Here is a 25021-nt window from a genome sequence, read left to right as displayed (position 1 = left end):
TATGGAAAATGTCTTAAAAGTGTGTGGAAAACCCAATTTTTATACGGTTTGGTCTGCACGATGCGCTACTTCCATCAAAATATTTCCAAAAGTGAGATTCTCATTGAAAATTTAATGTTCTATAACTTTGTAGAACATACTAAAGCTGCAATACTTGTTAAAAATTTGCACAGATGCATGACATAAACCAAAAAAAAAAAGTTTCCCGCTTGTGGAGCAGGAGGTCATTTTTTTCTGGGCGCCCTAGTGAGTAAGCACTTTCTTTTCTACTTGCATCATAAGTTCTTAGGTACATGGATAGCACTCCACAATTTTGGCATCGATTCATAGAAAAATGCGATTAAAATATTCAAAAATTGTTTTCTTGAAAACATTTTTTTTCTATCCGAACAAATTGTAGGTATAAAATGTAAATGTAACCAAAAAGCCTTATTTTGAGCTCCAAATTATTAAAATTCGTTTGACAGTATTGCGATTTTAAAATAATTTTATGAAAACTTTTTTTTTATATGAAATTAAAGAATTAAATAAAATTAAATTGAATAAATTAAATAAAAAATCAAAAATCGCTTAAAAGAGCTTTTCGATGAAGTGCACCATTGTCATAAAATATCCGCTTTAAAGCAATATCTTTTTGTTAAATAAGATTTATTCTTTTTGTAGAAGTCATTACCTTCTTCGAAAAGATTTGAAAGTTCCCAAAAAATTTGCTCAAAAAATATGATTGATTTAACGGAAGCTAATAAATAACTTAAGAGAGATGAACAAACAGGATGAAAAATATTCATACAATACCACACTGCAAATCACAAAATCAGGTGGAAAATTGATTTTTCGAAAAATTTTTGCTTGGTTGAAAATTAGGGTGGTTCACGATTAGGGTGATTTTGAAAATCTAACTTTTCAGGAATATTTGTGTCATCTAAAAGTTGTTGAACTTGTCAATCCAGGCAACTTTGCCGAAGACACCAACATTTTATCTCGCAATCTACGCCTTCTAGGGTACGTTATCCATTAGTGGACCCCTTTCCTATAGTGGACCCTCTGAAGGGTTTTTGATGAAAAATTCAATAAAATCACATTTTCAAGCATATTGTTGTGTACAAATCTTTTATTTGGCCTGTTCAGCATCATTTAAAACAATGTTGACTAACATTGAATTGTCCTTTTCACCAAAATAAGTGTTTAGAATTCGACATCTGAATTCAGCCATGGCCACTAGCATTTTCACAACAAAACTGCATTTATATTTTATGATTGAATTAGCTATCCAATAATTTTATGACTGATTATTTAACTTCAGCAAGTCAAAATAATGAAAGTTTAAGTAACTTTACTAAAATAAAACATTTTCAAGCAAAAATTAGGGGGGTCCAATATAGGGCAACGAAAATCCAAACTTTTCCAAAAGTGGACCCCTGTTAATTTAACCTTCAAAAATGAAGAAAACTGTGAATTTAAGCAAAAGATTCTCTTATTTATACAATAAATGCTTGTTGTGACCAACCTGATTGCAGTTTTTTTTCAATTATGAGTATAAATATAGTTGTTTTCATGTTAAAAGTATCAAAAATGCTGAAGCCGTAAGAATTTATAATTAATCAAAACAATACTTAATTGTACTTAACTGAAACATCAAAATTGAAGTTTGAAATGATATTTTATAATGATAAATCAATAACAAAACATATTTGGAAAATAAACACGCGTGATTTCATCAGTAACTGTAAACAAATCTATTGTTTTGTTTCGGTCAACTATTTGTAATAATATATGTAATTAATATGAAAAAGGCATCAAAACTACTTTTTTAATCATTTTTATGTTTACAGTAGTTTTTAAAACGTTTTCTCTGATCCTTTACGGAAATAAATGTGTTTAAATGTCTTTTAGGTGTTTTGTTGTTTTTAGCCAAAATTGTTAACAAAACATATTTGTTTATGAGGAAAAGTGAGCTAAATTCATCTTTTATTAATTATATCTATCATTAGAACTACACCATGCATCAAAACATCAAATATCGGTGAAATTTGGTATAAAAATAACAGTTTTCCTATAGTGGACCCGGGTCCACTATCGGATTATGGACCCGGGTCCACTATAGGAAAAGGGGGTCCATAACAGGCAAAATTTTCAATTGGCTTTTTTTCTGCTCAAAAACAAATAACTGATGAAACAAATAGTCAAAATTGTTCAAAAGACTTTAGATTTCATTGTTTTGTACAAAGGGTTATAAAAAGTGCTTAAAATATTGAAAAATTGTAAAAAATGCGCTTCGGCTCTACTAGGAGGTCCGCTGATGGTTAAAATACCCTACGACCAGATTTAGCGAAAACATCTGAGAAAACCTTCAAAAATCATCAGGTTAAGTTTAAAAAAAGATATTCAGGACTTATACAGCAATTCCTCAAGAGAACAGCATAATTCGAAAAAGTTCTCCGATCGGTATCAAAATTTTTCTGGGAGTTCCTTGAACAAAATAATTTCGACCAGTATTTTTTTGTTTGGCCATTAGGGTGACCTACACCGTGCTATGGTGGTCCAAAAAATTGCAATTTTCGTCGATTTTTGAAAAAAAAAACACATTTTTCAAAAATCATAACTCCGCACTATTTCAATCGATTTTAGCTGTTTTGAGCGCAAACGAAAGGGTATAAGTTAGGCTTTTAAGGAAAAATAGTTGAAAGTTTCAAATATCTAGCCTAACATTTTAAAAGGTAAAATCAAAACTTAAAATGCTCTTTTGAAGGTCTTGGAATCAAAAAGCCTATGTGACCGATTCTTAGTGAAGCTACACCGAAATGTCACATTTTTCAATTTTAGATATGATTTTTAATATGAAAAAAATCATTTTTATTATGATGCAATAATTGCAATGTGCTTTAAATGCGTTTTCTTACCTTAAAAGCCAAGAAAATTGACCAAAAGTGGTCTGCAAGCCATTGTACGGGAGAGGAGTTTTCTCATAAATCTGCTCCTTTCGTTGTCCCGGCAAAAACTCAAATTTCATCCAATTCTTTCAGTTCAAGGAGCAAAAGATTCGTTTTTTAATATGTGATAATGTGTAGAAGAGCAAAAGTTTTTAAAAATCAAACTGGCAAAACTGTAGCGATTTTTGTAGTGTGCCTTTTAAAAGTCCAGTTTTACGATGTTGTCCCGTCACGCTATATTTTTATTTCAGGGGAAGCACAGGTACTATATGGTTCATTCTGCATGATATTTCTTTGTAGGAAAATCAATTAACTTTCCAAATATGTAATAACATTGGGGGGTTTCTTCTTTTATTTTGCCACTACAGCCAAAACGCTGAAAAAAACTTGGATTTTTTTTAAAAGGAGCCGAAGAATCGGTCATGTCTGAAAAGATTTTAATCAGATTCCTCGAAAAATTTTACATAACGTATCAAAAAATGGTGAAGCTATGTTTTCAACATTCCGAGATACGATGTTTTAAAATTAAAAACTTGGTTTTTCGACGCGCCGCGCGTAGAAACGCGAAAATGACAAAATCAGCAAAATCTATTTTATTCACTACAACTGCGATAACTCGAAAATTTCAGCTATGACAGAGGGTACCAAAAGTTGCGTATTTCAATTACAAAAATTATGGTACCCTAACATGTATAGGAAATCGCTGAAATTTTAAAGTTATCGCAGTTTTAGTGAAAAAGTCGTTTTTTTTTTTGTCGTTTTCACCTTTTTCTCGTTTTTGCGCGCTGCGCATCGAAAAATCCAGTTTTTATTTTCAAAAAATCGCATTTTGGAATATTAAAAACATAACTTCACCATGTTTTGATATGTTATGTAAAATGTTCAGAGGAATCTGATAAAAATATTTTCAGACATAGGCTCTTTGGTCCCGAGACCTTCAAAAGAGAATTTTACGTTGTCATACGACCTTTTCAAATGTTAGGCTAGATATTTGAAACTTTTAACTATTTTTCCTTAAAAGCCCAATTTATATCGTGTGTTTGCGCTCAAGACAGCTAAAATCGGTTGAAATGGTGCGGAGTTATGATTTTTGGCCATACAAAAAAATACGGGTCGAATTATTTTGGCCAAGGAACCCCCAGAAAAAATTTAGACCGATCGGAATTTTTTTTTCGAATCATGCTGTTTTTGTGGAGAATTGCTGAATAGAGCTCTGAAAAAAATCATTTTCTTATAGTGAATTTGAACTTAAGTTTCAAAATTTCTAATCACTTGATAACGACACTCGATAAAGTGCATGCCAAACATTAAGTGCCAGGTTGCATTCGATAACGTTCACTTCAGACGCTGAAAAAAAAGTCAGGGATATTTAATTTAAATTCAAGATACCTTCATTAGAAAATATCTAAATTTCAAAAGAAAAGAGTATGGGACCACCCTAACGAAATTCGAAAATTGTACAACATTATTAAGGCTATCAACTATTGCTGAGCAAAAATCCGTACACTTTGCCGATATGACACCATGGTGTAACAAAAACTGTCAATGAATTATTTAGATAAATAAGATTTAATAAATTTGAGAATTAAAAATATAAAACTGTGTCGTTTTTACAGCTAACAAATTTCACAAAATGCTATCAGAGTGCTTAAGACTTGCACGTTTAAAAGTATTCATAAAATAAACCGTGATTTGAATCAAATCATTATGTTCTTCAATTTGTTTTGTTAAACGTTTAAAAGTTTACGAAATGTCAAGTTTGCTTTTACGAATAATATCGTTCTTAGTGTTTTCACGAACACTTTTCCAGAGTCTTTTTTTTTATTGAAAAGGTCCTATAACATGTGAAACACAACAATTTATAGGACCTTTAAAAAAATTCTAGATTTTTTTAAAATCAAACTCACAGAAAAATAAAAATTTCCAGTTAACAAAAGCTTCGACCAAATCAAAAAAGCAATTAAATGATTAAAAAGTTGTTCAAATTCCGTACAAATCCGTATTATGCGTAAAATTCCCAACAAAAACTCCGGCCTGTTAAAAATCCGCGAAGAGGTTCGAAAATCCGTATGGTAAGGAAAAAAAATCCGTACAGTTGGTAGCCCTAAACATTATGCTTTTCCATGTAACTTTGCCCGCTGAATCTTAACCTGCTCTCAGAATTAAGCCACATTGTCGAAATACCGATTTTTTGTCATATTTTGGATTTCTATGACATTTTACATAAAAATCTAATCTAATCTAATCTAATCAGACCCTAGCGCAGCCAATCTTTCGAAGGGATCCTGGAGAGTGCCTTAGGTTAGATGACGCCTAGCACTCTTCTTGTCATTTATTAACGTTTGTAGTGCGCCATTGCATTAGAATGCATTGAAACATCACAAGCGTTAAAGCGGCCAGGCCTACTGCGTAAAGCCGTATCGCAGAGATGACTCGTAATTGGGTTGAGTTTGAGCACTGAGTGTTCGAACAACAACACAATTCTGAATCGACAGGGGAGGAAGAAGCGTGGGGACACACCACCATACGCTCCGAGATTTTGGTTGTATTCGTTGGGAGCACCATGCTAAGAAGGTTTGGTACTCCGGGACCCTCTGGGATGGGACATTGTATTTCCACGAATGCCCTGGACACTATTTGCCGTGGTTATAGCGCCACAACTCGCTCTATGACATTTTACATAAAAATCCAAAAAATAACCAAAAATCGAATCACTTACATAATTATGGTATCAATTTTTAATGCAAAATTGCTTAAATTAAAAAATTTTGGCAAAAAGTTTCGTTTATCAACATAAAAATGTTATCAGTGAAAAGTTCCGAATATATTTTCCAAGAAAACTGATAATATTACAGTACGCCAAAATTTTTGATCAACATCCCACCACACATGCAGACAAACATTTGATCAGATTTTGATTCTGAGTCGATATGTATACGTAAAGGTAGGTCTAGGTAATTAGTTCATATGTGATTTTATAGCCTTTCCTCAGTAAGGTCAGGAAGGCACAGCCGGTAATTTTACGGGAAATCCAAAATATTTAATATTAAATGGGGTAGTATTTTTATTATTTATTTTTGTTGATGTTGTTTAACACAAGACGATAACTCTTGAAGAATACATGCCAACCCCTTTGAGATCAAATTAAAAAATCTCTCCACGGTTCTGAACAACAAATCACTGATAACGTGTTTAAGTAAAAATCCAGATACATAAAAGGGGTCATACCGCCTCTCCGTCACGAGATATTGAAAAATGGACCACGGATACGTGATAAGGAACCAAAATTACCCCTCATAGCAACATTTCACAGACATCTAAGAAGGCTCGGGCCACTTTTTCCGATTTGGTGTGAGTAGCGGAGAATTTCCTTAAAATTATACAAGACTCAACATGCAGAACATCGTTCACAAAGTTGAACCCTGACTTCACCCCAATTCAGACCCGCACAAGTGTGATATAACAACGACGGATGGTCGGGACTCTCGCTGAAGCTGCGTGCACGATCATCGGCAGTGTGTGAGGAGGAGGTCGTCTCGAAAGTAATCCACCATTCTTTACTGCACGGCACTCGGTGCAGCACGCGCCCGCACACACATTCTTCTTTCGGGTGGCCAACGATGATAACGAAGAACAAGCGTATCGTTTGTCCGAAAAATGTTGCTTAGCTTGCAGTGTGTGTGTGTCCAGTTTCGTGAGTAGTGAGAAAGCAATAATGCAAAACAAATAAACGTTTCCCTCTCTTTTCACAATTGTGCTTGCATGTGGAGCGGCTTAAAAGAGATTGCTTCATGTATGATAAAAGTTGAACAAGTGTTGGTTTTGCTTTCCAACTTGATGCTTCTAAAATAATGCGCTTATCTCTTATCAGTTTGAGATGATAATATTAAGTACTTTATACTTAATTGCAATTTCATTGAATGAAAAATAAGAGAAATTATTTGAACTAACATTGATCGAACTTTCGCACATATTACTAAAACAAACTGTGAAGACAAAAAGAGTACATAAGACGATATTTTTTCAACTATTTGGGTCACGAATTATCAAAAAATGGACCTCGGATTCGCGATCGGGGACCAAAATTACCCTTTGTATCAAAGTTTCACGCAAATAAAGCAGGAATCGGGGCCACTTTCTCCGATTTCGTGTGAATTGGCGGAGAATTACCTATTTCTTACACAGCAAAAAAAGTTTAATTTTGGAGGTTGAAAATTTGGTAGGCTGATTTTTTTTGAGTATAATAATCATCAAAAACTGATGAATATTCATCAATTTTTGATGTAATATTGCACAATTTTTTCGACACAAAATCTGTCACCAATTCCTGATGAATATTACCATCATTTTTTTTTTGCTGTGTGTTTATAACACAAGAATACTGCTTTTGAGCCATACCACGAATTGCCTCTCGAAATAAAAAAAAATAACAATTCAAACGTTACGGAAGCAATTTGCTGAAGAAAGTGCTCATAAATTACTCATGTAATTTTTCTAGAGTGTTATTCATTAATTTTTTTTACAAAATCTCACTCCTAAAGAGGAAAATTTTTACACTTTGAGTAAAATTCAATTTTAAAATTTTGATCAAAATTATTCTACCACATGCTACAATGTTGAGAGAAAGTAATTGAAACATATTTCGAATAAAACATGGTATGCTCCCCTATTTAACATTCTTCAGCCCATTTTTTTTGTTCATAGATTTTTAATTTTGTTTTGTTGTACGAAATTTTTTACTTCTTGTTTCATGTTTTTCTTGTTTCATTTTCAGTATTTTTTATTTTTTATGCATTTTTTAGTTTATGATTGTTTTTTTTTGTAATGTCTTGTTATTCTACCACCTCCTATCATATCATTTTGCCTTTCTAATTTATCCATGTTTTTCACAGTCGCTTTTTCAATTTTTTGCTTTTTTTTACATGTTCTGCTATAGAATGGCATCAACATAATTTAAATTGTTAAAAAAATACGTAGAGGCATAGTCTGGGACACTACAAAAATTACTGCATACTTCGTTTTTTTTTATATAAAGGAAATGTTAGTAAAAACACAGCCAAATTTGACCAATAAAAAATGTAATTTTCAAAAACATTAGCAAAGCCATATAAAACAAGTAAAACTTCCAATAAAAAAAAAACTAAAATTTTACGAGTTCTTGAGAAATTGGTTGAAAGATTGAATTTTGCCGGTTTTTTAATCGAAGCCCGCCTGGATCAACTCACTGCAGCTTTCCAGTTCTCATATAAAAAGCCTAACAGTAGACTACTTGCACTGCACACAGTCAGTGTCGTTAAGCTGACAGCATCATTTTTTTCATTACTCTTTTTCCCGTTTATCGTTTTGGTGTTTAACCCGGGCATGGTCTTCGGGTCTATATGACCCAAGAGCATGATAAAAGTTATCGTAACTTTTGACCTTTGGCACTTACAGAGCTGAAATTTTATGACTTTGTGCATCTTACCAAGACACACATTTGAGCCAAAAATGGACTTCCGGTGGCCACCGGAAGTGCCCCCCAGAAAAAAAGTCACACTTATGGTACTCGGGTCTATATGACCCAGAAATGTTTTGGCTGCCAAAATTCGGAACCTTGACCGATTTTGGATGTCTTGGCCGCAAATGAAAGGTTAGAATGTCTACTTTGCGATTCCGACTGGCAGAACCGGTTTTGGGCACTGTGGCCACCGGGAACCTGCTACAACCGAAAAAGTCCTTTTGAGGCCCCGACTTTGAGGACCTGTATCTCCGGAACGATAACACATAGCGGGTTGCTTCCAGTTGCATTTGACGGGTAATAACCTCAACTTTAAGCTCCCGTAGAGATGATTTGTCAAAAGTGGACACCGGTTCCGTTAACCCGGAACATCCGAAAAACATGATTTTTTCAGCTTTTGTTATAAAATCAACACATTAGTCAATTTTTCAACCGGATTTTTTGTAAATCATTACATACGCACACTACATACTACCTCTGAATGTTTGGGATCGTTTCGGCCAACTGTGGCCAATCCGGAACCGGTTCCAGGGTACCACCAAAACGGTTCCAATAATGGTATCGCTAGAAACCCGTCATGTTGCATATCAAACTTCATGAAATTGAAAATTATGACCATCTGAGGTCATGCCGATATCCTCTGACCCAACCTGGTCACTCCGGAACCAGTTACCGATGGCCACTGGGGGACACTTCCGGAGTATGCAAAGAACCCTACCATGCGACATATCAAACTTCATGAAATTGAAAATTATGACCATCTAAGGTCATGCCAATATCCTATGACCCAACCTGGTCACGCTGGAACCGGTTACCGGAGGCCACTGGGGGACACTGCCGGAGTATGCAGGGAAGCATACCATGCGACGTATCAAACTTCATGAAATAGAAAATTATGACCATCTAAGGACATGCCATTATCCTATGACCCAACCTGGTCACGCCGGAATCGGTTACCGGTGGACACTGGGGGACACTTCCGGAGTATGCAAAGAACCCTACCATGCGACGTATCAAACGTCATGAAATAGAAAATTATGACTATCTAAGGTCATGCCAATATCCTATGACCCAACCTGGTCACTCCGGAACCGGTTACCGGTGGCCACTGGGGGACACTTCCGGAGTATGCAGAGAAGCATATCATGCGACGTATCAAACTTCATGGATTTGAAAATTATAACCATCTAAGGTCATCTAAGGTCATATGACCCAAACTGGTCACGCCGGAACCGGTTACCGGTGGCCACTGGGGGACACTTCCGGAGTATGCAGAGAAGCATATCATGCGACGTATCAAACTTCATGGATTTGAAAATTATAACCATCTAAGGTCATGCCAATATCCTATGACCCAAACTGGTCACGCCGGAACCGGTTACCGGTGGACACGGGGGGACACTTCCGGAGTATGCAGGGAAGCATATCATGCGACATATCAAACTTCATGAAATTGAAAATTATGACCATCTGAGGTCATGCCAATATCCTCTGATTCACCCTGGTCACGCCGGAACCGGTTACCGGTGGACACGGGGGGACACTTCCGGAGTATGCAGGGAAGCATATCATGCGACATATCAAACTTCATGAAATTGAAAATTATGACCATCTGAGGTCATGCCAATATCCTCTGATTCACCCTGGTCACGCCGGAACCGGTTACCGGTGGCCACTGGGGGACACTTCCGGAGTATGCAAAGAACCCTACCATGCGACGTATCAAACGTCATGAAATAGAAAATTATGACTATCTAAGGTCATGCCAATATCCTATGACCCAAACTGGTCACGCCGGAACCGGTTACCGGTGGACACGGGGGGACACTTCCGGAGTATGCAAAGAGCCCTACCATGCGACGTATCAAACGTCATGAAATAGAAAATTATGACCATCTGAGGTCATGCCAATATCCTCTGACCCAACCTGGTCACTCCGGAACCGGTTACCGGTGGCCACTGGGGGACACTTCCGGAGTATGCAAAGAACCCTACCATGCGACGTATCAAACGTCATGAAATAGAAAATTATGACTATCTAAGGTCATGCCAATATCCTATGACCCAAACTGGTCACGCCGGAACCGGTTACCGGTGGACACGGGGGGACACTTCCGGAGTATGCAAAGAACCCTACCATGCGACGTATCAAACGTCATGAAATAGAAAATTATGACCATCTGAGGTCATGCCAATATCCTCTGACCCAACCTGGTCACTCCGGAACCGGTTACCGGTGGACACGGGGGGACACTTCCGGAGTATGCAAAGAACCCTACCATGCGACGTATCAAACGTCATGAAATAGAAAATTATGACTATCAAAGGTCATGCCAATATCCTCTGACCCAACCTGGTCCCTCCGGAACCAGTTACCGGTGGACACGGGGGACACTTACGGAGTATGCAAGGAAGCATATCATGCGACATATCAAACCTCATGAAATTGCAAATTATGACCATCTAAGGACATGCCAATATCCTATGACCCAACCTGGTCACGCCGGAATCGGTTACCGGTGGACACGGGGGGACACTTACGGAGTATGCAAGGAAGCATATCATGCGACATATCAAACTTCATGAAATATAAAATTATGACCATCTAAGGTCATGCCAATATCCTATGACCCAACCTGGTCACTCCGGAACCGGTTACCGGTGGCCACTGGGGGACACTTCCGGAGTATGCAGAGAAGCATATCATGCGACGTATCAAACTTCATGGATTTGAAAATTATAACCATCTAAGGCGGTGGTCACCAAAATGCGGCCTGCGGGCCGTATGTGGCTAACCGAGGTCTTCTGTACGGCCTTCGGGATGGTTTTGAAATTATTTTGGAATTAATATAAATATAACAAAAAAATATTTTTTTTAAAGTGAAATATTGTCGAATTGTACAACATTAATATTTTAAAACATGAAATATGATGAGAAAAATTTATGAAGAATGTTGATTTTTTTTCAATTGATTATGTATAATTGGTGACAATTTCTAAGTTGTCAAAAATTTAGTTGTTTGTCAAAATTTCAATTTCAAACTATTCTACTCTACAACTTATTTTTTATTTATATTTTACATGTTGCCCACGACTCTGGGGCAAATTTCCAAATAAGCCCGTGATGATCAGCTGGTTGAGGACCACTGATCTAAGGTCATGCCGATATCCTCTGACCCAACCTGGTCACTTCGTAACCGGTTACCGGTGCCAGTGGGGGACACTTCCGGAGAATTCAAGGAAACATATCACGCGACGTATCAAACATCATGAAATTAAAAATTATCATCATCTAAGGTCATGCCGATATCCTATGACCCAACTTGATCACTCCGGAACCGGATACGGGTTACCACTGGGGGGCACTTCCGGAGGGTCTGTAAGTTAGGTAATTTTGGAAGGTTCAACTAAATTTATCTACTACAGAAAATTAAAACCACCATCTATTAAATGGTTCCAGAATGGTAATCGGGCTCGGTTGTGTAGCTGCTAGTGTGATTGCGTCCACATTTCTTGTGACGAGTAATGTGTCATTACGCCTTCTATCGGATGGGGAAGTAGAAGGTCGGTTCCAGCCTCAGTTGTTGTACGGTCATTTGATCATTCCAGTTTTCTCACTGCTATAATTACAATCAACACTCCAAACCAAGCCTGCTCCGGTGGAGTCGCTGGCGGCGGTTGGACTCCCAATCCAAAGGTCGTCAGTCCGAACTCAGGGATTGAAGGTTCCTTGGAAAATGAAAAGGATTTGGTGCTCTCCCCATTAAAACCTTTTAAATCTTAGGTTCGAGAAGAAACTTCAAACTTGGTTCTTTGCATGTTTCACAAATTTCCTCCATTCCCAACCCATTTTCGGTTCCAAATTAATCAGGATGGGCCGGAGGACATCGCCACCAGAAATTGTCTCTCAGTGGCCAGGTTGGATTAAAAAACGTGGGCAAGACCTTTGGTGGTCATAATTTGCAATTTCATGAGGTTTGATATGTCTCATGATATGCTTCCTTGCATACTCCGGAATTGTCCCCCAGTGGCCACCGGTAACCGGTTCCGGCGTGACCAGGGTGAGTCAGAGGATATTGGCATGACCTCAGATGGTCATAATTTTCAATTTCATGAAGTTTGATATGTCGCATGATATGCTTCCCTGCATACTCCGGAAGTGTCCCCCAGTGGCCACCGGTAACCGGTTCCAGCGTGACCAGGTTGGGTCATAGGATATTGGCATGACCTTAGATGGTCATAATTTTCAATTTCATGAAGTTTGATATGTCGCATGATAGGGTTCTTTGCATACTCCGGAAGTGTCCCCCAGTGGCCATCGGTAACTGGTTCCGGAGTGACCAGGTTGGGTCAGAGGATATCGGCATGACCTCAGATGGTCATAATTTTCAATTTCATGAAGTTTGATATGCAACATGACGGGTTTCTAGCGATACCATTATTGGAACCGTTTTGGTGGTACCCTGGAACCGGTTCCGGATTGGCCACAGTTGGCCGGAACGATCCCAAACATTCAGAGGTAGTATGTAGTGTGCGTATGTAATGATTTACAAAAAATCCGGTTGAAAAAATTGACTAATGTGTTGATTTTATAACAAAAGCTGAAAAAATCATGTTTTTCGGATGTTCCGGGTTAACGGAACCGGTGTCCACTTTTGACAAATCATCTCTACGGGAGCTTAAAGTTGAGGTTATTACCCGTCAAATGCAACTGGAAGCAACCCGCTATGTGTTATCGTTCCGGAGATACAGGTCCTCAAAGTCGGGGCCTCAAAAAGGACTTTTTTCGGTTGTAGCAGGTTCCCGGTGGCCACAGTGCCCAAAACCGGTTCTGCCAGTCGGAATCGTAAAGTAGACATTCTAACCTTTCATTTGCGGCCAAGACATCCAAAATCGGTCAAGATTCCGAATTTTGGCAGCCAAATACATTTCTGGGTCATATAGACCCGAGTACCATAAGTGTATGTACGAAACGAAGACCATGGCCAGGTTAAGCCAAGATTTAGTCAGCGTGATGTAGTATAACAGTTTGATGCTAGTCAAATTCGTCATGAATTTCGAATATTTTGTAAAATTAATTCCAAAGTTGTACTTAGCTATTGTGTTTCAATATTTTCGAGCGCTCTTCAAATAACGTAACAAACCTCCCCCCCCTTTCGTAAAAAAAAATTTCATACAAATTTCAAAATGTTTGGAGCGTACCACGGCCTTCCACCCCTCCCCCGCTGCGTTTTTTTTTTCTTTTTTTTTCATGTGAGCAATTCTATACGAAATCGGTCTTTTTTCTTCAATTTTAATTTTTGTATTTTTTAATCAGACTGAAACTTTTTTGGTGCCTTCTGTATGCCCAAAGAAGCCATTTTGCATTATTAGTTTGTCCATATAATTTTCCATACATATTTGGCGGCTGTCCATACAAAAATGATGTATGAAAATTCAAAAATCTGTATCTTTTGAAGGAATTTTTTGATCGATTTGGTGTCTTCGGCAAAGTTGTAGGTATGGATACGGACTACACTGGAAAAAAATAATACACGGTAAAAAAATGCGTAATATTGAATGTTTGGCCCTTTTGAAAAGATAGTCTTGATTTGAAAATTTTGAAAATATTGTTTTCGAAAAGATCGGAAAATTTCACAAATATTTCATATTTTAACATTGAAAATCGGACCATTACTTGCTGAGATATCGACATTGAAAAATGGTGGGCTGTTTGGGTGAGACTTAGAAAACATCAATTTGCATTTTTTCATCAATTTGCAATTTTTGCATTGCAATATCTCAGCAACTAAAGGTCGTATCAACAAAAACTGAATAAGCAAAATATAGAGAAATTTCTCAGCTTTTCAAAAATATTTTTGTCAAAAGTGGGCAAACATGTGCACTATTTAAAAAAAATGAAATACTTCGACTTTTTTCAAAAAAGTCACCTAAATATGGATTTAACTTGAAAACGGTGCACTTTATCAAAATTTTAGTAAAGTACTTTTTGATTGCAAATTTGATTTTACATCGAAAAATGAAGTTAAAAAATTTTTGCTACCGAAATTTCGATTTTTTAAAAAAATCAGTATTTATTCAAAAATTCATAACTCGGTCAATGATTTTTTGCACAACCTGGAAATTTCTGAAAAGTTGGCATTTTATGTCCTCTAAAACAAATCAAAAAATAAAAATATTTTTTTTTTGCAAATCAAGTTTTAGTGATAAAAAGTTAAATAAAAAAATCATCAATTTTTTTATCCGTGTATTATTTTTTCCAACTACTGCACATATATGCCAAATCGAAACATTTGTTGAAAATTTTGACCAAGCAACTTAAAGTTGCTTCTGGAATTTTTTTTAAATAAAATGTAAAAAATGCCGTTCAGATCCGTATTAAAACCGTCATCTGATAAAAATTCTTGTCCAACAATATTATGAAATTCTGTTGAAATTTGATCTTCAATAGGAGTAAAAACATTTGCACTCTCAAGCTGCTGAGTACTGCGTTGAGTAATAAAAGATCACTCATTTTAAAAATGTATAAGACTTTTTACAAAAATCTTAAATAATTTTTTTTTATTTTTATTTCACGGGCGCATTTGCAAATTTTTGTCTTCTTTGTTTAGTTAAAAAAATGATAATATTAAATTTCATGGAAAAAACCTCAGGAAACTAAAAATCATTTTTGTAGACGCCTATAAGTAAAACGATCAACTAAGTTTACAAAAGCTAACAAATCGACGCTAACTTTTTTTAAGATTTATATCTTAAGACGATCGGTAAAAATAAATAAACAAAGTTTGTTGAAGGCTTGCAATAAATCACTTCTTAAAATATTTTTTTATCAGTAAAATATTATAAATTCTTTTTTTTTTTGTGAGGACTTTATAACACGGTCACAACTGGATGATCATATGTCAGAGGAAAATGTTAATTTTGGTTAACAAATCGTTTACTTTTCAACAAAATTTTAAATTATCAAATCAACGCAAAAATTTAATTATTCTGGAGTGCAGCATCTCACACAAAGATTCTCACAGGCTAAATTAAAATTTATGCGAATTTGTTTGAAGTTCCATTAAATCACTGCTATTGTAGCATTTACGTGCTCAACTTCCTCGAAAATTACATGTCCCAAACATTCGCGCCAGGAAACAACTCTTTTCTCCTTTTTTTTGGGAATTATTGGTTGTCATGGAAATTTTAATACTGCAATTATACCGGTCGTTTATTTCATTTTGTTGGTGTACTTTTTGTTGAAAAAATGGATGGAAAAAAAATCAAACACTCCGAACGACTCTTGTTTACGCAAAACGGAAGAAAAGCCACTTTCCCGGCACAATAGAAAAGCCGTCGTCGCTTTGCTCGCTCTGTGTGGTGTTTTATTTGCAAATAAAATCCTTTATAATGAGGTAAATGGGGGGAGCAATCATTTCAGGGGCTGTAAGCGTTTCCACCTCGAAAGCGGGAACAATTGGACAATTGCGGGTTTACCCATCAGCTCAATTATGCGAGAGGGCAATTATCTCGCGGGAGCGAATTGGCACAATTTTCCATGAAATAAACAACTTCGCCATTCTGAAAGGATTCCAACTCAATCGGTCAAAAATGTGCAATATTGATATCAATTTGTTCTGATCTGATTTTTTCTGGAGATTTAAAGATTTGATGATTTGAAGATTTAAAGATTTGAAGATTTGAAGATTTGAAGATTTAAAGATTTGAAGATTTGAAGATTTGAAGATTTGAAGATTTGAAGATTTGAAGATTTGAAGATTTGAAGATTTGAAGATTTGAAGATTTGAAGATTTGAAGATTTGAAGATTTGAAGATTTGAAGATTTGAAGATTTGAAGATTTGAAGATTTGAAGATTTGAAGATTTGAAGATTTGAAGATTTGAAGATTTGAAGATTTGAAGATTTGAAGATTTGAAGATTTGAAGATTTGAAGATTGGAAGATTTGAAGATTTGAAGATTTAAAGATTTGAAGATTTGAAAATTTGAAGATTTGAAGATTTGAAGATTTAAGATATGAAACACAACAAACATTCCCCGGAACAAGTAGATCGAATGAATTTTTGGTGAATGCGATAGAACCGCCAATAGTTTATGAAAAGATAAAAAGATAAAACATTGACAGAATTTTAAGTGACTCTCTAAAGAATTATAAAAACTTCTACTCCATCTTCATCACAAGTAAATAAATAGCAATTGAATCAACGTAAAACATATTCAACTTATCAAAGTTGACTCACTGAACTACTGACACAGAATAAGTACAGTTGATAGCAGAGCGAGAGAAGTTTATTTTCGTTCCACTACCATTCATTAAGAAATGATATCATTTGCCAACCCACCCGCGACGTGATAAATTGCAGCAAAATGCACTTTTTCAGCCATCAACACACACATTCGTGTAATAAACCATGTAAGTGAGTGTGTGCGAATGTGTCTGTATTCATTTGCGATAAACATGCTGGATGTGCGGGTGTGTGCAGAAATTTATGCAAATCAAATCAAGCTTTCAAGTTTACGTGTTTCTAAGTCAAGATCAAGCGCTATGCGGAACGCACCTAAGCAAATGCAAGCGAAGAAGTGCAGCTGCAGTGCAGTGTAGAAACTGATCAAGACGGAATCGAACAAAAACAAAAACCTGTCCCGGTTGAACCGGGGCGGTGGGCCAAGCCAAGACCACGCGACCACTCAACCAATCGGAGGGAATGACCCTTAGTGCACAATTTTGGAATCGAGTTTTGCAAACAAGTTCATAAACCAAATAGCAAGACTTTGACGCGCCAAGGGTTAGCTGATGACGCAGTCCCGCGTCCTTATCAGGCACGGCACGTTGCAACGGCTTAGTATGTACGGTAGTACACACTCCAACGGCTTTATACTACCGCCGCAGATTAAACTGGTTTTACCCGGCGTGGCCATAAACGGTGCAGAAACCACCCCCCGGGGCCGGTAGTTTTTCCTTATTTTTGCGGCTTGGTCATGATGCCGGTATGCGGCGTGCAAGATAAAAACAAAAACAGAGAGGTGACAACAAACAGACCAAAACAAACCGCACTCGCACGCCCAGCGGTTGCACTAAACTAGGCTTAGTCAGGTGTGGCGTGCGACCGGCAGACCCCGGTTTGTGTGACGGATCGTGGCGCCTTCTAGCCCGTGACGAATGGAGCACAAACCCAACGGTGGTTTGTGAACGAGTTTGAAGGTCAACTTGTTTTCTTTGCGGGATTTTTATTGCATTTTAACTAGCTTCATTTAATGTCAGCTACTTATTTATTTTCTCCCTTATTCGAAGAAACTCCCTGTTTAATTATTAGCTTAAAACAGATTTAAATAAATAGTTTCCGTGTTTGACTGCAATAGGCCGAAACAGCCATCAAGCCATTGGTTAAAGTCACCATAATATACCGTTAGCAGGGGTGACATTGGGTCTAAAAGTGACCGCGATTTGAGTTCGAAAACTACAAAAATGTGAAATTCCTTTAAAACTATTATATGAGCAGTTCTATCAGATTTCGGTCATTCGGTTTTTTTTATATTTTTTAATCTGACTGAAAATTTTTTGGGGCCTTCGGTATGCCCAAAGAAGCCATTTTGCATCATAAGTTTGTCCATATAATTTTCCTTACAAATTTGGCAGCTGTACATACAAAAATGTTATATGAACATTAAAAAATCTGTATCTTTTGAAGGAATTTTTTGAACGATTTGGTGTCTTCGGCAAAGTTGTAGGTATGGATATGGACTACACTGGAAAAAAATGATACACGGAAAAAAATGGTGATATTTTATTTAACTTTTTGTCACTGAAACTTGATTTGCAAAAACAACACTATTTTTTTATTTTTTGCTATGTTTTCAAGGACATCAAATGCCAACTTTTCAGAAATTTCAAGGTTGTGAAAAAAATTCTTTACCGAGTTATGATTTTTTGAATCAATACTGATTTTTTCAAAAAATCGAAATATTGGTCGCAAAAATTTTTCAACTTCATTTTTCGATCTAAAATTTAATTTGCAATCAAAACATACCAAAGTGAAATTTTGATAAAGTGCACCGATTTTTAATTATAGCCATTTTTCGGTAACTTTTTTGAAAAAAGTCGCAGTTTTTCGTTTTTAAAATAAGTGCACATTTTTGCCCACTTTTGAAAAAAATATTTTTGAGTAGCTGAGAAAATTATCTACAATTTACTTTGTTGAACTTTGTTAATACAACCCTTAGTTGCTAAGATATTGCCATGCAAAGGTTAAAAAACATTTTTTACCATGGCTCATTTTTTCCGGTGTAGTCCGTATCCATACCTACAATTTTGCCGAAGACACCAAATCGATCAAAAATTCGTTCAAAAGATACAGATTTTTGAATTTTTATTTGTATGGAAAATTATATGGACAAACTAATGATGCAAAATGGCTTCTTTGGGCATACCGAAGGCACCAAAAAAGTTTCAGTCAGATTAAAAAATACAAAAATTAAATTGAAGAAAAAAGACCGATTTCGGAGATAATTACTTAAATGCAACCATCACGCTGTATAAATTTCCAAATTTAACCTTCTAAAACTGTTCAAAACATAATTCTTTAAAATAGTAAATATCAAGACGCAAGTCTAGCATTCATCATTTTGAAGCAAAAATATGACAAAGTGCTATATAAATTATAATCAGTTAACAAACAGCCAAAAATTTGCAAAACATGACTAAATCCAGAAAAAAAGGTTTTTATCATTTTCCTATCTATTATCCAACATTCATAAATAAAAAAAAAAATATGCCATATTCAAATAAAAATAGCAAAAAAAAACCTTTTCTATAATTTCATGCTAGTAGTAAAGGAGAAGCAACATAAACATTAGAAAATATTTTAATTGCCGTAATATTTTTAAAATTAAAATATTTGAATGGGCTTTATATCAAAAACATATTAGAGAAAATCTATAACTTAAGCTTGATTTCGTTCAAGCGAAACTTCAATTACTAAACAAACGTATTTTTGTACCAAATATGTTTTGTTTATTAGCTGACCATAAGTCGCAGAAAAAGATTCTCAACTAAAAACAACCATTATGTCATTTAAATATTTTAAATACGTACACAGGTAAATACAAGCAATTTTGGAAGGTGTTATTTGGGTAATTCTCTACCAACTCACACGAAATCGGGAAAAGTTGCCCCGACCCCTCTTCGATTTGCGTGAAACTTTGTCCTAAGGGGTAACTTTTGTCCCTGATCACGAATCCGAGGTCCGTTTTTTGATATCTCGTGACGGAGGGCGGTACGACCCTTCCATTTTGAACATGCGAAAAAATAGGTGTTTTTCAATAATTTGCAGCCTGAAACGGTGATGAGATAGAAATTTGGTGTCAAAGGGACTTTTATGTAAAATTAGACGCCCGATTTGATGGCGTACTCAGAATTCCGAATAAACGTATTTTCATCGTAAAAACACTAAAAAGTTTTAAAAATTCTCCCATTTTCCGTTACTCGACTGTAAAATTTTTGGAACATGTCATTTATGGGAAATTTAATGTACTTTTCGAATCTACATTGTCCCAGAAGGGTCATTTTTCATTTAGAACAAAATTTTCATTTTAAAATTTCGTGTTTTTCTAACTTTGCAGGGTTATTTTTAGAGTGTAACAATGTTCTACAAAGTTGTAGAGCAGACAATTACAAAAATTTTGATATATAGACATAAGGGGTTTGCTTATAAACATCACGAGTTATCGCGATTTTACGAAAAAAAGTTTTGAAAAAGTTACTTTTTGCGTTTCTCTTTGTTTCGTCGTCCGTGTCTGTCGCGGGTGACCATGAACGGCCATGATCGATGACGACCAACTTTTTTAAAACTTTTTTTCGTAAAATCGCGATAACTCGTGATGTTTATAAGCAATCCCCTTATGTCTATATATCAAAATTTTTGTAATTGTCTGTTCTACAACTTTGTAGAACATTGTCACACTCTAAAAAATAACCCTGCAAAGTTAGAAAAAACACGAAATTTTAAAATGAAAAATTTTGTTCTAAATGATAAAATGACCCTTCTGGGACAATGTAGATTCGAAAAGTACATTAAATTTCCCATAAAATGACATGTTCCAAAATTTTTTACAGTCGAGTAACGAAAAATGGGAGAATTTTTAAAACTTTTTTAGTGTTTTTTTCGATGAAAAATACGTTTTTTCGGAATTCTGAGTACGCCATCAAATCGGGCGTCTAATTTTACATAAAAGTCCCTTTGACACCAAATTTCTATCTCATCACCGTTTCAGGCTGCAAATTATTGAAAAACACCTCTTTTTCGCATGTTCAAAATGGAAGGTCGTACCGCCCTCCGTCACGAGATATCAAAAAACGGACCTCGGATTCGTGATCAGGGACAAAAGTTACCCCTTAGGACAAAGTTTCACGCAAATCGAAGAGGGGTCGGGGCAACTGCTGTGTGAGTTGGCGGAGAATTACCCATTTTGGATTGTTGAATATTACCTTTTTGATAATTTTACGTCAACTCAGACTGAAAAAGTGATAAAATTACAAATTTTCAGAGGTAAAATTTGTTTTCCGTCGAAGAAGTAACATTACCATGATTTTTTTACTGTGTAGGAAGTTTCTGGAAAATTCCCTTTGTAATAGTCAGAGATTTTGTTATTTTGTTCTCTTTCAACTTGTGTGCGGGGAAACACAAACATAATAGTGTCTCATTAAGTTTAAAAAAGTTTCTACAATTTCAATCGAGGCTCAATGCAGTGAGTAAAATCCTGTAACTTGTAAAAAAACGATCCATTTTTTTTAATATTTCCTGTCTGAAATTGGTTTGTTTCAATATTTAATCGCTCAACAATCTTGTAAAAAAAATAAAGAATACTTTTTTTTTTATAATAAGGTAAAAATCATTCTTCATATTAACCATAGAAAAAAATCACTTGAGCTTGTGAGAAAAACAATAAATTTAAAAATTTCATCGAAAATAGACTGTGAAGAAATGCAAAAAAACTCAAACTCAGATGTAAACCAAATTTTCTAATCATCGAATAATAACTATGCAAATTTTGGTCGAAAATCAAGGCTGAACAACTATTTGAATTTTTACGCGACTAATATAAATAAATATCTAACGGTTTATTGGATCCCCAATCTTATCCAAACTGAACCACAAGCTTTCCTGTGGCAAAAACAGGTTTCCAAATAATCCTTCCCTTTTGGTTAACTATCCTATATGGCTACCTTTGAAACCAGTCCAGTTTCCTCACAAAAATAGAATATTTTTCAGAGAGAAAGTAGTATTTTGATGTGGCTTTGGCAATCATACTTAAAAATTATCAAAAAGCTCATTTTTGTCATTTGCTTGAGGGGTTACATACATGTAGAGAGTCTCAAAATATCATTTCACAGAAAATGTATCAGAATCGCTGAAATGTGATTTTTAATCACACCTGAAAGTTTCATTAAAATACTTCATGAAGGAAGTGAGAAAACGGTTATTTAAGCTTGAAATTTTTTCAAACGCTAAGCGTACTCAATAACTTTCTGAGCGTTATTCTCAAAACACTTTGTTGATGTACGGGTGCCACGAAATCTTGAGATTGGATTGACAAAATTTGCTGAAATTTGGAATAAACCAGTTTTGAGATATCGTGGCACCCATTTTTTTCATGCTGCTAACTTCAAATAGCTATATCTTAGCAATAATACAACCAAATGTCTTCAAAGTTGATTTGATAATAGTTGAAAATGTTTATTTTTATGCTCTGCAATCAGATGTGAAAAAAGTTTTTGTGTGTGCACATATCAACGCTAGATATTTATGCCAATTGACATGTATGTAACCCCTTCAATGTTAGAATTGTTTTTGAAAATGATCTATAGAACCTATAGGTTCCGTTTGATTTTAAAATTAATGAGCTAATTTTTCCAATTTTGTTAAAGTTTAGTAATAAAGTTATTCTAAAAAACACTCTGCAAATAACAATTGATTAAATTGCATGAAATCCTTTCAACCATGCCAAAAACCACTACCAATCTTGTCCAATTCTCCGACACAAACCACACACAAACTGCAAACAACATCAGAAAAAAAGTGCCGGCTTGTTTGACCAGTTTTGCAAGTCTTTCACGTACGTCACCACCACGACCGGTACTGGAGGCGCTGTGTAGATAACAACAACAACAACAACAACAAAATACAACATATTTGGTTAAAACCTGCTGCTGAGCAAAACCCGACGACGGCAAGCGGGTTTGGTTGTGGTGGCGTATCGAAATGTTGCTCCAGTTGAAGGGCAATGCCACCTTGAAGGTGGTGGAAAAAATGCTTTGTACCGGTATTCGAGTTGACTTCCTGGTTTGATTTACTGGTCGGGACGATATTTAAATTAAAAAAACTTATGCGCTTTTTTAACTCTTTGATGATATTTAATTGGTTTCTTACTTATATTTGATTATTATATTTGATGTTTTGTTGTACCTACCACAATTGTGAACACCTTAATTTAATTGAACATGCAATGATTCCCAAAAAAATATTAAAAGATTTTGTTATTGCAATATGGGTATCAAATGATCAAGTTTTTTTTTCATACTTTTTGATTGTGAAGACAATTTTTTTTTGAAAATACTCAAAATTTAGTTTTTTGCGATATGGGAATCAAATGATTGGAATTTTTCATGCATTTCGAATGTTAAAACATTTTTTTAATTGCTCATTTTTTTCATAAAACTACGTATTTTCAAAAAAAAAATACTCAAAATTTCAGTTTTTCACAACATGGGTACCAAAAACTGAAAATTTGAGTATTTTTTCGAGAATACGTTTATTTGTGATAATTTTTAGTTTTTCCAAAAAAATATTTTATTACATTCGAAATGTTTGAAAAAATCCCGATCGTTGGATACCCATATTGTAAAAAACTTAAATTTAAAGTATTTTTTTCGAAAATTTTGGATTTTTTTTAGTATTTTCCAAAAATGATGTTATAACATTCAAAATTTATGGAGAAATCCTGATCATTTGATACCCATATTGCGAATAACTTACATGGTAAGTATTTTTTTTGTTTCAAAAATACGTAGTTTTGTGAATATTTTGATTTTTTCAAAAAATGTTGTGGATATGGGTATCAAAAAAAACCGGAATTTTTTCATACATTTCAAAAGCTGTAACAACATTTTTGGAAAATACTCAAAATTAAAAAAAAACTACGTATTTTCGAGTACCTTAATTTTTTTTCAGTATTTGTATCAAAAGATCGGAATTTTTTCAAACATTTTGAAATGTTTGTAACACCATTTTTGGAAAATAATCAAAATTTTCACAAACCTATGTATTTTTTAAAAAATAATCAAAATTTAAGTTTTTTCAATATCGGAATGTAATAACACAATTTTTTTCAAAGAACTCAAAATTTTCAAAAAACTACGAAATTTCGAAAAAAAAATCTCAAAATTTCAGTTTTTCACGATATGGGTAGCATAAACTGAAATTTGAGTAGATTTTTGAAAATACGTAGATTTGTGAAAACTTTGAGTACTTTCAAAAAATTACATTTCGATATAAAAAAAAATAAATTGGCCCGAAAAATCAGGGGGCAAAAAAAATATTTTTACAATAAACTTCAAAATTTCAATGAAAATTCAAGTGCAACCAGCTGAAATCAAATTAAAATACATTCTTCTGCGTTTAAAATTATTTTTAGCATGTTTGAGTTTATTAAAAAATCCAAAGATTTTTTGAAAATTTTTGATGCAAATTTTTTTTTCGATCTAATTTTTGTTTTTGTCAGATCTCAGATTTTTTGAAAACTAATGATTGCAAAACAACTGAACTTGTGTAAAATGCATTTTAAAACACTTTTTTCATTTTATTCAATTCAATTCATTTCTGTTTTATTTGTAAATAATCAAGTTACAATGAGTTCATTTAGGTTCACAACAGAGTTTTGGTGTTCCTTTCAGCTGTGTTTTACATCGTAATTCAATCGAAAAATTATTAATTATAACTATGGAATAGACAAGAGTAAGAAAAAGTTTTCAAAAACTTACAGAATTTTTTTTTTTTTCATTTTAATGTGAAGACTATGGCTTGTTATTTAAATTTTTATATTTTGTATTTTTTTTTATTTTGAAACTATGACATTATGTCATAGTTTCATAGACTCTATTTTAATTTTTGAAATAACTCATCAGTTATTTCAAAATGTTCAATGTTTCAAATTAAAGTAAAACCAAACATTTTCTACGTCAATGAGTCCATAACTTTTCAAAACATCACAAATCGCTCAAAATAATAAACCGTTCACGTCCATCAATTCGCACTCCTGTGACAGCCCGGTTCAAACCATGAATGAAAGGAAAAATAATATCGTATCAAACGCTGTCTAGTCCATCATTGTGCTGCTCCGCCATCAGCTGATTTGTTTTGACAGACGGTGGCTGGCTGGCTGCTGCCAAGCCAACGCAAATCAGTCGTTTATTGTTTGCTGTTTCAACCGTAGTGTGGGTGTGGTAAGATAAGCAACTCTCTGCCGGGCGCGTTGATTAGCGGCACACAATCAAACGAAAAACACCCACACACAAAAGTCTGGGTGATCAAACAAAAG

At 34.9% G+C, this 25021-nt stretch overlaps 1 protein-coding gene across 1 annotated transcript in view; it reads right to left on the bottom strand.

The window, feature by feature from the left end:
* Positions 1–25021, bottom strand: part of LOC6048632 (galactokinase) — a 112334-nt gene that overhangs the window by 42133 nt on the left and 45180 nt on the right. The window lies entirely within an intron of this gene.

Source organism: Culex quinquefasciatus, chromosome 3, assembly GCF_015732765.1.
Source record: "Culex quinquefasciatus strain JHB chromosome 3, VPISU_Cqui_1.0_pri_paternal, whole genome shotgun sequence".
Classification (NCBI taxonomy): Eukaryota; Metazoa; Arthropoda; class Insecta; order Diptera; family Culicidae; genus Culex; species Culex quinquefasciatus.
Note: the sequence above shows the minus strand (reverse complement) of the source record. Positions and strands in the feature narration are given on the sequence as shown.